The sequence below is a fragment of the Diuraphis noxia genome, unplaced genomic scaffold (genome assembly GCF_037042655.1).
Source record: "Diuraphis noxia isolate RWA-SAM2 unplaced genomic scaffold, SU_Dnox_SAM2 contig0005, whole genome shotgun sequence".
NCBI lineage: Eukaryota > Metazoa > Arthropoda > Insecta > Hemiptera > Aphididae > Diuraphis > Diuraphis noxia.
Genome location: NW_028301715.1, coordinates 9,112,047 through 9,125,296, shown reverse-complemented (window position 1 = coordinate 9,125,296; position 13,250 = coordinate 9,112,047). Strand labels below are relative to the sequence as shown.

General features: G+C 30.5%; 1 protein-coding gene across 1 annotated transcript in view; it reads right to left on the bottom strand.

The window, feature by feature from the left end:
* Positions 1–13,250, bottom strand: part of LOC107169398 (lachesin-like) — a 138,547-nt gene that overhangs the window by 4,659 nt on the left and 120,638 nt on the right. The gene's annotated exons all lie outside the window — the stretch shown is intronic.

Here is a 13,250-nt window from a genome sequence, read left to right as displayed (position 1 = left end):
CTAACCTTAATGGTGGTGTGTTTATATTATCGAACCGACTAATTATTATTAGTAAATTTAGAGAACTCAATCAAACCTGTTGTCGTTCACTATATTTGTCAGGCCGTCGGAGTGGGGGAAAAAAACGTGAATACATTTATGCAAATACAATAATAATTAATTAAAAGTAATTAAACGGGCGAAATCAAATAAAGCGTTTTCCAATAAAACGATTTTTTTTTAAAGCTTTTATATTTACTCATCGTTTGGTTTTCATTTAATTATTATAATTAAATCACGGGCTTTTTATATCGTGCGCAATAATATATATATATATGTATATATTTACCTGCAGCTACACATAATAAATTGGTTGTCGTTTTTTGTTTTTTATATTTTTTTTTTCAAAGTAATATTTTTCGATAACTGAAACAATACCACCGATATATTATCGTAGGTGATGCATATATTCAACTGCATGTCGCGGGAGTGTATACTCGTAAAAGCGAAACGTATTGTGAATGATATATATTATTATTATGATATATCAAATATTGTATAATATGTACCTATTGTATGGGTATAATAATCATTATAACTATTATATAAAATAAATCCTCGCCGAATTTCCAACATAAGTCTATTATTATTATACGCTGAACAATAATATTATATAAACGAATTTGTGAGCATTATGCCCGCAGGCGGATTCGTCTGATGTAAAACACAACCGAAAGGCATTTCGATAACTATCTAACTGACGTTTCTATATGTTGGAAAATGTTTTTCTTGCATGATTTCAAATTTTACGATAATATTTTTTATTATTATTATTTATAAATCTGGTGACATTCGAGATACAATTATTATTTATAAAAAATAAATAATATCTAATGATATTAAACTAAAATACATTTTATGCACTTATTTATAACAGTTTTTTGTTGTTGTCGTTTTTTTTTTTTTTTTTTTTTTGTTTTGAAGATTTACTTTTATGATGAATTCGATATATATTGGCTACCGGTGAGAATCTGTTGCGAAAGATTCCGAAAGGTGTTCAGTTTTGCAATAATTTTTGCCTTTTTTGTTCGGAGTATAATAATGACATTTCGTTATCACATATTATTGTGTTTGAATTAGAGCTCTGCATGGTCCGTTTTTTTCTAGACCGGACAGGACCGATACATTTTAACAGAGACCAGGACCGGTCCGGACCGATAAAATAAAAAAATACCCAGACCGGCTGGACCGATAAATTTTAACCAAGACCAGGACCGGACCGGACCGATAAATTTTATATTTTGAAATAATATAATACTGAACACAATACGGGTAATATCATTATTTCGGGTCCTCGCATTATATATTTGTGGATCTACAAGTATAATATAATGGGTAAATATTATGTCAACAACAAGACTAAATTATAAATACGTGACGAGCTATTTTTGTGTCCCAAAACGTTATAATTAAAATCAAAATAATATTATGATATTATGAAGTTATTTATTTTACCACGTCATATAAATTTAAAAATTATATAAAATTAAGATCACGGGGCCGGACCGAGCGAGACCGAATTTGAATTGAAGTCGGACCGAACCAGACCAATTTTTTTTTTAGACGAAGGGACCGAGCCGGTCTAGACCGGACCGTGCAGAGCTCTAGTTTGAATGTAAGGCATGGGCGCCTCAAGACGGTCATATTGGTGGGAGGGGATGATGGGGGGGGGGGGGGGTAATCATATAATATTATTATGATTTGTAGGTAGCTACCTAATATAACTATTAAATAGGTTTTTTATGTCGTAATGTGTATCATATACTATCGGCAAAATAAAATAAAAAGCTGAAAAGTATAAGACCACTCTGCGTACAGTGTTGACTGTTGAGTGTATACCTCGTCATTGAGTAAGTATCACTATTGCCGGATTGAATGAAAAATTAAGTATGTAATTTAATGGTTCGATAATATTTAATGGGCCAGTATAACATTGGTCCCACTAAATCATATAAGTTTTTGAACAAAAATACAAAATATATGAATTGATTTACTCGAAAACTAATTTTGCTCAAAAATATCAGTTTTCCACTATTTATTGGTTTTTGTTTCCCCCCCCCCCCCCCCCGATCTTTATAAAAAGTATTGGGATTTTTTAATTTTCAGCTACGCGTTATTCACAGTATTCCGGTCGAATATCTCGAACATTCGTCGGCATTACTCAGCGATAATCCCACGTGGTCATAGATGATATACATATATTTTTTTTATGTAAAATAGTCTGAAAGGGTTCGCATATACCTGCAACGCACAAACGTATACCTACCTCCGTTTCACCTTTCACCTATACGTAATGAAAAATTAATCCTATCTACATAATTTGAAACTCGACTTAAATATATATTATTATTAAAATACGTATATATCAAACGTTCGATTTTAGATTCCGAGCGGAGAGAGGAATGTATTGATTTTACCATGATACCTATGTGTTTTTTTTTTTTGTGTGTGTGTATGTGTGTCTGTCAACACGATTTGGGGCAGTAAAAGTGCTTCGATTTTCGACTTTAGTGCTTTGTTCGATCAGAAAGTGAATCTAGTTGGTGTTTTGGGAGAGGGGAGGGGTCAAAAGTAAGAAATTCTCAATATTTTTCTAATTAATCGGGATAAAAAAATTAATATATTAGGGAAAAACGGGAATTTTTCCGCACAATCAATTTTCGACAAAATCGATTTTGGTTTTTGATGTAGGTAACTTTAAAACAAATTACCACAGATAGTAGATACATAACATTTTTACCGAATGTTTATATAAGTATATTCTATCCACCATGCAATTGTCATAAAATTTCGACTTAAGTTGAACTATTTATATAGGCATATGAAATTTTCGATCTTTATTAGTTTTTTTAAAATGAATATCGATAAAAATGTATTTGTTGGGTAGAAAAGCTCGAAAATTTAATACAAGGCTCCTAACATATTGTTACAATAGCAGTTGAAAAATAAAATAAATACATTGTCACAATTTTATTTACAAGCATTCAAAGTTTGAATTTTGACAACATATGTAAAAACCACGAAAATTCGCAAATTATTTTAAGCTAAAAATTTTTCGTTTTAAATCTAAGATTTGAAAATTTTTAATAATCTATAATATATCCTAGACAGATAAATCGTCTCTGCTCAGAATCGTTTTTCGTATATAATGATATAATATCATTAGATTCTAATTTAATTCCATCCGTTACAGCACTTGTACCCACTGTACAGCAGAGTGACATCCACGACTTACCCGCTTTTTTTTATATATATACACTAACGCAGACATTGAGAGAGAACGATGGTCGTAATATACTTTTCAAAAATATCTATGCGTTTCTGCAGGTTCACAAATCGCAATTGCTGAACTTTGGCAATCGATTAATACAAACGGCAACGGTGATAAAAATTATTTGTCATTTGTTTTAGAGACTTAGAGTTACACCCAAAACCAAAATAAATTTTGTTGCAACCCGATCCTTCAGCGTACAGATTTCTGTTTTCTTTCATTTAAAAAAATGTTTTTGTTTTTCCCGACGCTTTTGAAAACTATTGAGGATTTAAAATTTTTACTTCTCACTGGAAAGGCTAATGAAGTTGAAAATCGAAGCTTTATTTCGACCACTTATCGTGTACACAATAAAAAAAAAAAAAATAAAAATAAGCTTTGCTCAGAACCTGGAAAGCTATATCGGTACAAATTCAATGTGTGCAGTAATAGTTTACCTGTACATATTAAACATGTACAATACAAAATACAACTTGGTAAAATGTTTCATAAATCATTTAGGAATACTTTTTTAGCTTCATCAACCTCTTAGCTGGTTTAGTACACCACCCAATATAATATGTAACTCGGAAATAAAGTTGTTTTTATTATTTTTATTTCTACTATAATGAATTATGAAAAATAATGTGATAACAATATTACCTATTCATAACACAAATACTATCATTTAATGTTTCCGGGCGTATATATTATTTATATACCCATCCGATACCTGTATAATGCCCGTCCAACTCAGACAGCGTGGCGGCGAGTAGGATCCAAGTCGACTCACTTATTATACGGTGGGTATTATTTAGTGACCTATTCTTTTCAAATAGAGAATCGCACTTTTTAAATTATCATAATATCAATTATAAGAGACGCGCGTGCTGAATTTATTTTTTACAAATTAAAAGGCGTACGCCACCAGAGTGTAAAAATTAATTAAAAACGACGGTCGACAAAACGATGACCTTTTTTTCCATCAGTCCCGCGAGTACGCAGCTTTAGTGGGATTCAAAAAATGTTTACTTGTCGACCGACTTTCTGCTCACAGAGCTGCAAGTGTGTCGTAAAGGTATCTACGAAATGAGCATTCTTGAACCGAAATCGGATGGTCGATAGTATAATAAATAGTATTATAATGATCGCAATGACTATCCATGTATATATAGGATGTCACACGACGCTTGTTCATCGTCGTATTTATCGTAATTAAATAATGCGTTTATTTAAATTCCAATATTTAGAATTTTTAATTATAACCGTTCAGAAATACCATACTCGTATTTTCAAATACTTATATATATATAGATATATTTATCGTTTGACGAGTGTTATGTTTTAAGATTTAGTATTGTGTTATAGGTATCTAATCAATTTTTTTTTTTAACGGGAACTACCATTTTTATTGTAATTATTGTTTGTTAGGTTAATTTTTATGAAAATATTTTGATGCCCCTAAATCAACATTTTAACGATCGATTAGTTTCCGGATATTAAACGTTATATGTACTAAGGATAATTTATTATGTAGCTCAATAATTATGTATTACTAGTTCTTAAACTCCTATACAGTTTTTACAATCCGTACAGTTTTAATAAACTAATAATTAATACTTAAAAACACTTAAAAAAAATTAAGAAGGTATTTTTGAAATATGGTCTTTGATAACACAACTTTATAAAATATTGTGATTTTTAAAGTGCCTATACCGGAGGACAAAACAAAATAAGTGGGCTCGGTGGATCAGTCTGTATATAATAATAATAATAATAATATAAACTCGCGTTTCGCACTATACACCGTACGAATATGACTTACATGTCGTCACGGCTATAATAATAGGTACCTACCTACCTACCCATATCAACGCATTATACCGTATTACATTAAAACACACCAAGCTCGCGGCGTATTTAAATCATATTAACATAATAATAATATGTCACCTATTATAATTTATCACATCGTATGTATCACATAATGACCCGCGGTAATTGCATAATATTATACCATTATATATGGACCAATTATATCTAAAATATACGATGAAACCGCCTCCGCTGGAACCGTATACGAACGACAGCAGACAGCATTATATAACATACGAATATTATGAAATGACGTAGGTACACGCAGACGATAATATGGAGCAGCGAACAGCATCGTAATATTACCTATATCATTGCGAAGGCGAGATGAGCAGTGTAAAATAGGTACGACTTGTACGAACATTATTAGTTTGTATTATATCATAATAATATATAGTACGTGGTGTATATTTAAATATTTTGTACATCATGATATAATGTGTTTATGGGCACAATACAATATAATAATATGAACAAGCTAAGTACAGCTAGGTTTGCATATTTGCCACTGCTCTTCGAGTACGCCGCAACAGCGCTAACGTCGATCTTGATTTTTTTTCATGTAAAATCTTGGATCCAAAAAATATCAAATTGGAAGGTAAGAAAGAGCATACCTATGATAAATTATGGAACTATTTAAATAAATAGTGAAAATGAATTGATTTCTAGTAATTAATATGTATATTATGTGAATACACTATAAAATATCAAAAACGTATAGTCTAAAGTTGAATAAAATCATAACAATAAATTGTATAATTCAAAATTCAAAAGTAAAATCTAATTAATATAAGTGTTGAACAAAAAAACTAGTAAATAACCTTTGCTATTGATGTTTTTAGGTTCAATAAAAAAAATAATATATGCAATTACTTTTGGTATTATTTGGGCACATGTTTTAAATAAGTTAATTTAGAAATTTTACTATCGTTCAAATCATTTGATAAATTTTTAAACCATTGTTTTTTTGTTAAAATTACTATTTTTACTGATTGTATTGATATTTATTCCGTTTGTATATAATATGCAAGTGTCAGTTTGTATTTTTGTATTTAAAACATATAGGTAAATATGAAAATGTTGGGATGAGCTTTTGTGAATTGTGAATTTAATTTTGAGTGGAAAGACTCACAGCTATATATTAGTAGTACCTACGTTCCGATGTTATAATTATTAATATCCGGCGGAATCGATATGTAGATATTTTAAACAGTAGCCGGCGGAATCGATATAAACCTTTTTCCTAAACAGGTAGTTTTGGCGGAGTCAATAATTCACCGATACGATAGACGGGTTGTGATTCTGAAACGATTTCAAGGGGAGAACTTTTTACATCTGTAGAGTTTTCGTGTGCCAATCGATATATATGCGCTGTTTAATGTTTATAGATACAATTTGAATAAAAAAAAAAAATTGTTTCATTACGACTGTGTACACAACTTTTACATCGTAACCAAAAATATTTTATTCGTAATAATTGACGTAGTTATCATTATGATGTTCTATAGAATTTATTTATTTATATTTTATTTTCTAATTAACAATAAAATTACTAAAAAACCTGGAGAAATATTGGCGTAGGCACACGTACGGAATACCTAAATCTTATTTTTTATTTTATCCTTACATAAATATTATACGTAGTAATAATGACATTTAAATTTTTATACTTTTTTCGGATAAAAATACAACGATAAAGGCAATATGAATTATTATCAGGTCCTACAAAGAAGCTTGCATCGTGTGCGCATAATAATATTCAATTGTATTGCTTTTTAAAGTCAAGGAACTAAACAATTATGATGCCGTATACAATACCTATTCTAAAATCGATTCGTCAAACATTTTTTACGGACAATGATTTAATTGGCTATGTATTTTAATGCTACAATCACTCTGTGCACTCGTTAGATGTGTTAAATTTTGACGATTGTTAGTGTGCCACGACAATGAATAAGCATAGCTAACTATATGTTATAATATGTAGCATAAACGTTCGGTCGTTGAGCGTCGATGTCTTTCAGCTTTTAGACCTCTGAATAATTTATATTATATTATTGTACGATACGAATGGTTCCTAACCTTTTTTACTTATTCTTACACCACCCACTGAATATTTATTTAATTATTCTGCAGCACATTCTATTCATTATAGAAATCTTTTCATCAATAGTAGTTACAATAATCATCGTCCGCTGCAAAGACCGCAAAACACATTTTTGACATACACCCGAACTTATTGTATGATTCAGTTTTTACACTTTCCGAGATTGAACAGACTTTAAAACACCTATAACACCTGTGATCAAATTTGAATTACATCGCGAAAATAATAATCCATTATTCTGTCATCAAACAATCTATAATTATTAAATATATTGTATATACACCTCGATTTACTATTACCACAAAGCAGGCCCAGACCAAATTTTCAGATGGGATAAGCCAAATATTTTAGGCGAGGACTTTATATGTATAAAAACAATATTCATTTCTAATATTTTTTTATATTCTTAGAGAGGGCAACGTCTCCTCTTGCCTCTCCATAACACGGGCCTGCCACAAAGTATCATTACAATATAGTATACCTCATATAGATGGGAGACAAATAAATTGAGCAGTTTTTTTTTCATATTTGTAAAATATTGTATATTTATGTCAGAAAATCTGTCAGTCATTCAAAAATAAAATTTCAAATACTTTACACTAGGTATCAGTTGAAAGATACAATAGTTACATAGTTCAAATGCAATCTAAAATAAATTCATAGTAAAAATAATATTTTTTACAAAAGTTTTATTAATAAAACAATTTATATTTTTCGAATCCACGATAATAATAAATATAACACTTACACATTTCGTTTTCTACTAACTTACTTGAGGTCATAGAATAAAAAGTCGAAGTTAGCAAATTATATGATGTACGCCGTACACGCGTCTATAAATCTAAAGTGATCAATATCATAATAATTATTCTAAGACGACGATTGGAATTCATGAATTTATACTATTGTATACTTAAAAAAAATATTCAAGCTACATTTCTTCTAATTTTCGGGAAGTATATTGTTTTTCCTTTCATCCTGGGTAATAAGCACATTGTATAATAACTATAAAAATGCATTAACGTCATTCCGCGTGCACTTGTTTATAAACCCATCGATCGAATGATCACATCCGAGTTTCGCGGTACACCAAAATGTTGACATAAATTTGTATTTACGACGCATGACGCAACTGTCTAACAAAGTCGTTTTTCAAACTGCACACGACTTTTGTTTCTGTCTCTTGTCTCTTGTTTTTTTTTTTTTACAAATTCGGGATTTGTTATTTTGAGCGATGATTGAGTTTACATACGTAAAAACAAAAGTAGGTGGTACATAATATATCACACACAAAAGTACGGTAAAATTATTATAATTTTCCAATCGATACATTGATACATATCTCTCCGTATAGAGAATATTATAATATAAGCAACAAAATCAAAAAGAGTTTTGCTCGTATTTTGTGCCACTGCAGTAAATTGGTTTTTTTCCGTGCGCAATTGTACGTGGTGAGACTCGACGGAGAGGGGAAAAAAGAAATAATAATACGCTTGAATTAACAATCATTCTGGGCAACTGAGTTTGTGTATACGTAAAATTATATATTTGAAAAGACTATCGCTATTATAGTTTATTGAATAAGAAAAGGCGGCAATATTCAACCATTTTTTTTTTTTTTTTTTAATGCCTTATTTATATTTCAATCAACGCAAGCGTGAAAAATAAATAAATGTGTCTTTTTTGAAAACAAGAAAAAAACAATCAACAGAAATGTGCATTATCGTGTTACGGTAGCTATGATAATAATATTATTATTTTAGGCGCGGACGTACACCTTCGGTAAATTATATTAGAACTCTGGTTTGAACAAATCGCGGAATAAGAGTTGTACAAGACACGTTTTTGCATTTAATTTAACTTTAAAACTTGTATGCCCGTCAATAGTAACGATATATTTATTTTTTTAATTGTTTTTCAATCCAACCTTCTGGGTTTGAACTTTTTAACATTTTGACGAAAACTTTTCAAATATAACTTGTGCACTTCGTTAAAAACTAATAAAAAAAAAAGAAACAAAAACGGGGTGTTCATTTTTACGCGTAGATCATCGAACAAAATTAAATGGCCATGTTGCTGAATAAATTAAGACGCATCACAATAACCATGTCTCATGCCTATAAGTCCATCATAAATTTAATTGAGTGTATTGTGTATTGTTCAGAACTACATCGTCATCGTGGAAGAGAATTTATTTTCTTGAAAAATACTATTTTTGTTTTTCTTCCCGTGAGATGACTGCTTTCGATTTCATTCTGTTTGCAGAGAATTTGGGAGTATTGTTATTATTTCTAAAACATTTATTATTCGCTTTTTAGAACCATTTTTTTTTCGTACGACTGCTTTTGTTAAGTGTTTTCATGATATTATTAAACAATAACTAAAAACGATCGACGCTGATCGCATTTTTCATTACAGTTATAACCATTATTGCATTGGTCATTAGAGCCCGTTTCCATGACCCTGTAGTGCAGACTACTCACTTTAAACAAAAATAATCACAACCAGCCATCATTGCAGATAATATGATGAATTTTGGAAATAAATACAGTGGCGTTCAATTGTTTTAGTAAAACAATTCGTAATGATTTTACTTACATTTTGACTAACTATGGGTAAGTACATATAACAATAATAATATAATTGCATTTAGTTACGAAACGTGTTCTACGTGCAGCAAGCATCGACCGGTGTCATTAGTTCCCGGATGGGTGACCAACCAGCATTCTAATGAATCTAAATTAAAATCCAAGCTAGTAGTGGTTGAGTTAAATAATTGTGTGTTTTAAGGTAATGGTTCAAGTATTTAGGGGTCAGAGACAGGGGTCAGGTTCTAGTTTGAAAACATTTGTATCATGACAGGGCGCTCTTAAATTATTACGATACGAAAAATATCAGAAAGTAGGAAATATGGTATTTATGTCTATTTAAAAATTCCTTAAAATCAGAATATGAATTGATGTACTGTTAAAGAAAAAAATTGGGATGAACATGTTTAAAATATCTCACTGTATAATCGGATGGAGTCGGTATGTCTACGGGTTGCTCGTATACAAGAGCCCCGTATTATATATTTATATGGGGCATGCCGCACACGCATATTATTGTTGTAAACAATTTAGGTCAATTTTATTTTTATTTTTTTACGGAAATCACATTGAAAATTGTCTGTAAAATCGGTGTATCCAAATTACAATCCAAAAATAAACATAAATTGGGATGTCCAAATTGCATGCTGTGTACCCGAAAATGTATTTATAATGCACTTATATGCACAGCTTAAACTTTATTTTTATTTATTTTATTTTATTTTATTTTGTTTTAAACGGATGAATAGAGACTGATTATAATATTTTTATAACCTATAGTAAACATATTACCAAATTGGAGAAGAATTTTACTCGGATATAAAAAAATATTTCAATCTATAAACTAATCAGTGGTAACAACTATGTCATAAAGTGTTTCTATTCATGCATTTTCTTAAAAAATGAGAAAGTCAAAAATAAGGTTTAAGATGTGCTGCACTCAAGTGCAGCATGATACACGCGGCATATCCTCCTAAGGCTATGCAATTTGGACAATTTTTTTTCTTGACAACCCCATCATATTCGGATGCGGCCTTGTAAAATGTACCCCCATTGGATTATTTGAGTTTCTTGGAACGGTAGTCTATATTAGCGTTCAAAAATCGAATGTCAACGACGCTGACCTACAAGTTGTCGTCCAATAATAATATACATGCGTAACAATATATGTTAAATACTTCGGGTGAAACACTTAAATCACGGTCGGATACCATATATTATTGAAGTGTGGTGTTTTATATACGAATATAATAAGGTTATGGCCAACCGTCCCCCTCCCCCAGGCATCAAGAAGTAATTCTTAATAGAATCAGACACACATGGTTTCACTTGTGGTGAAACTCTCTCAGTCAAACACATCATTATATGCTTCTGTCGAGACACGAGAATACAACATTAGAATCAACCTCAAGCTAGCTGACAACCTTCAAGAAGCTCTAGGCCCTGATCCAGACAACATCCAAAAAATATTCACTTTCTTAAAATTAACTAAATTATATAACCTAATCTAATCACACCCCCACGTTCCAAATTTGGATTGTAAAACTCTGTCACTGCCTTTTCTATATATGTATAAATGTAACACTTTTTATCTAAACATATATTTATACTACCCCATTATGTATAAAAAAAAAGCCCATGTTGTTGTGGCTTATTAAAATAAAATGAAATAAGGTTCGATAGCGTACCTATGCTACAAAATAGTACAACAATATAATAATAATAACAATGCAGGATACGACGGAAAATTGGTTTTAAACTCGCGATAACTAGCTGATGATAAACATCGCCACCCCGGATTGTGCGTCATAATTTAAATACGCGATATCATGTTTTAATGTGGAGTTTAATTTTGGACGCGTGTGTGCATGTGTATGTGTGTGTGTATGTGTGCGTACACACACATACAATACGCGATATTATTAGAACGTCTGAGTACCCCATAATTTAGCACAGCCGGTTTCCGTTCGAATTAGTCTCCCGAGAAAATCCTCGAGGTTAGAGGCTAAAACTTTTCACTCCTCTGCCCGTATGTTTAAATCAAATTGAAAATAATGGCTACTAAATTGAGTAATAAAACCTTTAGGTAGGTACCTTACACGCACAAGTATGCGTTAGAACTGCTCAAAGTTGTAAAACTCTGTTTCCCGTTCCGTGTATGAATTACATACGTTTATTATATAAATTTACGACGGATAATATACGTACAATATTCGCCGTATTATTAAAATCCATATCTATATAGAATTAGGTATTATGATGTTACGTTTTCGTACACGTTTTTTTTTTTTTGTCTTTGTTTTTGTGGATTACACTTTTACTTTTCTGCGATATGATATTTTTAACACGCTGTACCCACCGTGCAGTCTTTATACGATAATGATATTGTTAACGACGAAATTCCGTGGTTATAAAAATGTAATACAGAGCGATTCACCAACCACGCTCACCCCCACTTTTTTCCTTTAACAATGAATTTATTCCAATTCTAATTTTTGGAATTTTCAAATATAATATACCCAAAGAAAATATTTTCAAATTCTTGAGATTTTTTCGTGCTAATTAAGGAGTGTCCTGTGGTGATAAAAACTTCTATTTTTCAAATGAGACCCCCTTTTTTAATGTAAGTTATTTAATAGATATTTTTTTTTTAAACTCTGACGCACCTATTAAAAATTCGAATAAGAAGTTTTTTAAATGTCTGTACTAAAGATAATAGTCCTTAAAAATTGTTTTACAAAAGTTTAAAATAAGTACACGTAATTATTTATGGTACTTAGATCATTTTTATAAATTATTTATGTTGATAGATATTAATATTAATTACTAATATTTTCAAATTCTCAATAGTCCACATATCTTATAAACCTATAAACCACGGGACTTTTATCCTTAGAACATAAAGTTAAATATAACTCAAAAACTACTCATTAGAGTTTTGATTTCGATACGAAAGAAATTCTCGAATAAACTATCCGCTAAATAATTAACAGAAAAAAATTGGAGCTCTCATTTGAAAAAAAAAAAACAAAAGTTTGTAAAAATCTCAATAATTTAGAAATATGCTGGTCCTCGAGTATATTTAAAGATTCTAAAATCAGATTTTGAATAACTGCATTCTTAAAGAAAAAAAGGGGTAAGCATGCTTGGTGAATCACCTTGTATAATATTTTATTACCCCGTAGCACACGTTGTATTATCATATTATATTGTTTCAAATGTTTTAATTGGTTTTTGCGTATTATTCCATACGCGCTATATGTATAGGTACGGATAGATAGTTCATTATTTCGTGTTAGAATAATAATAATAGTAATTGGTTTACGTTGCGCGAATTTAAATTAATTTGTCAGTGCAAAATAATATAATAACACGATAATAATAATAGTAA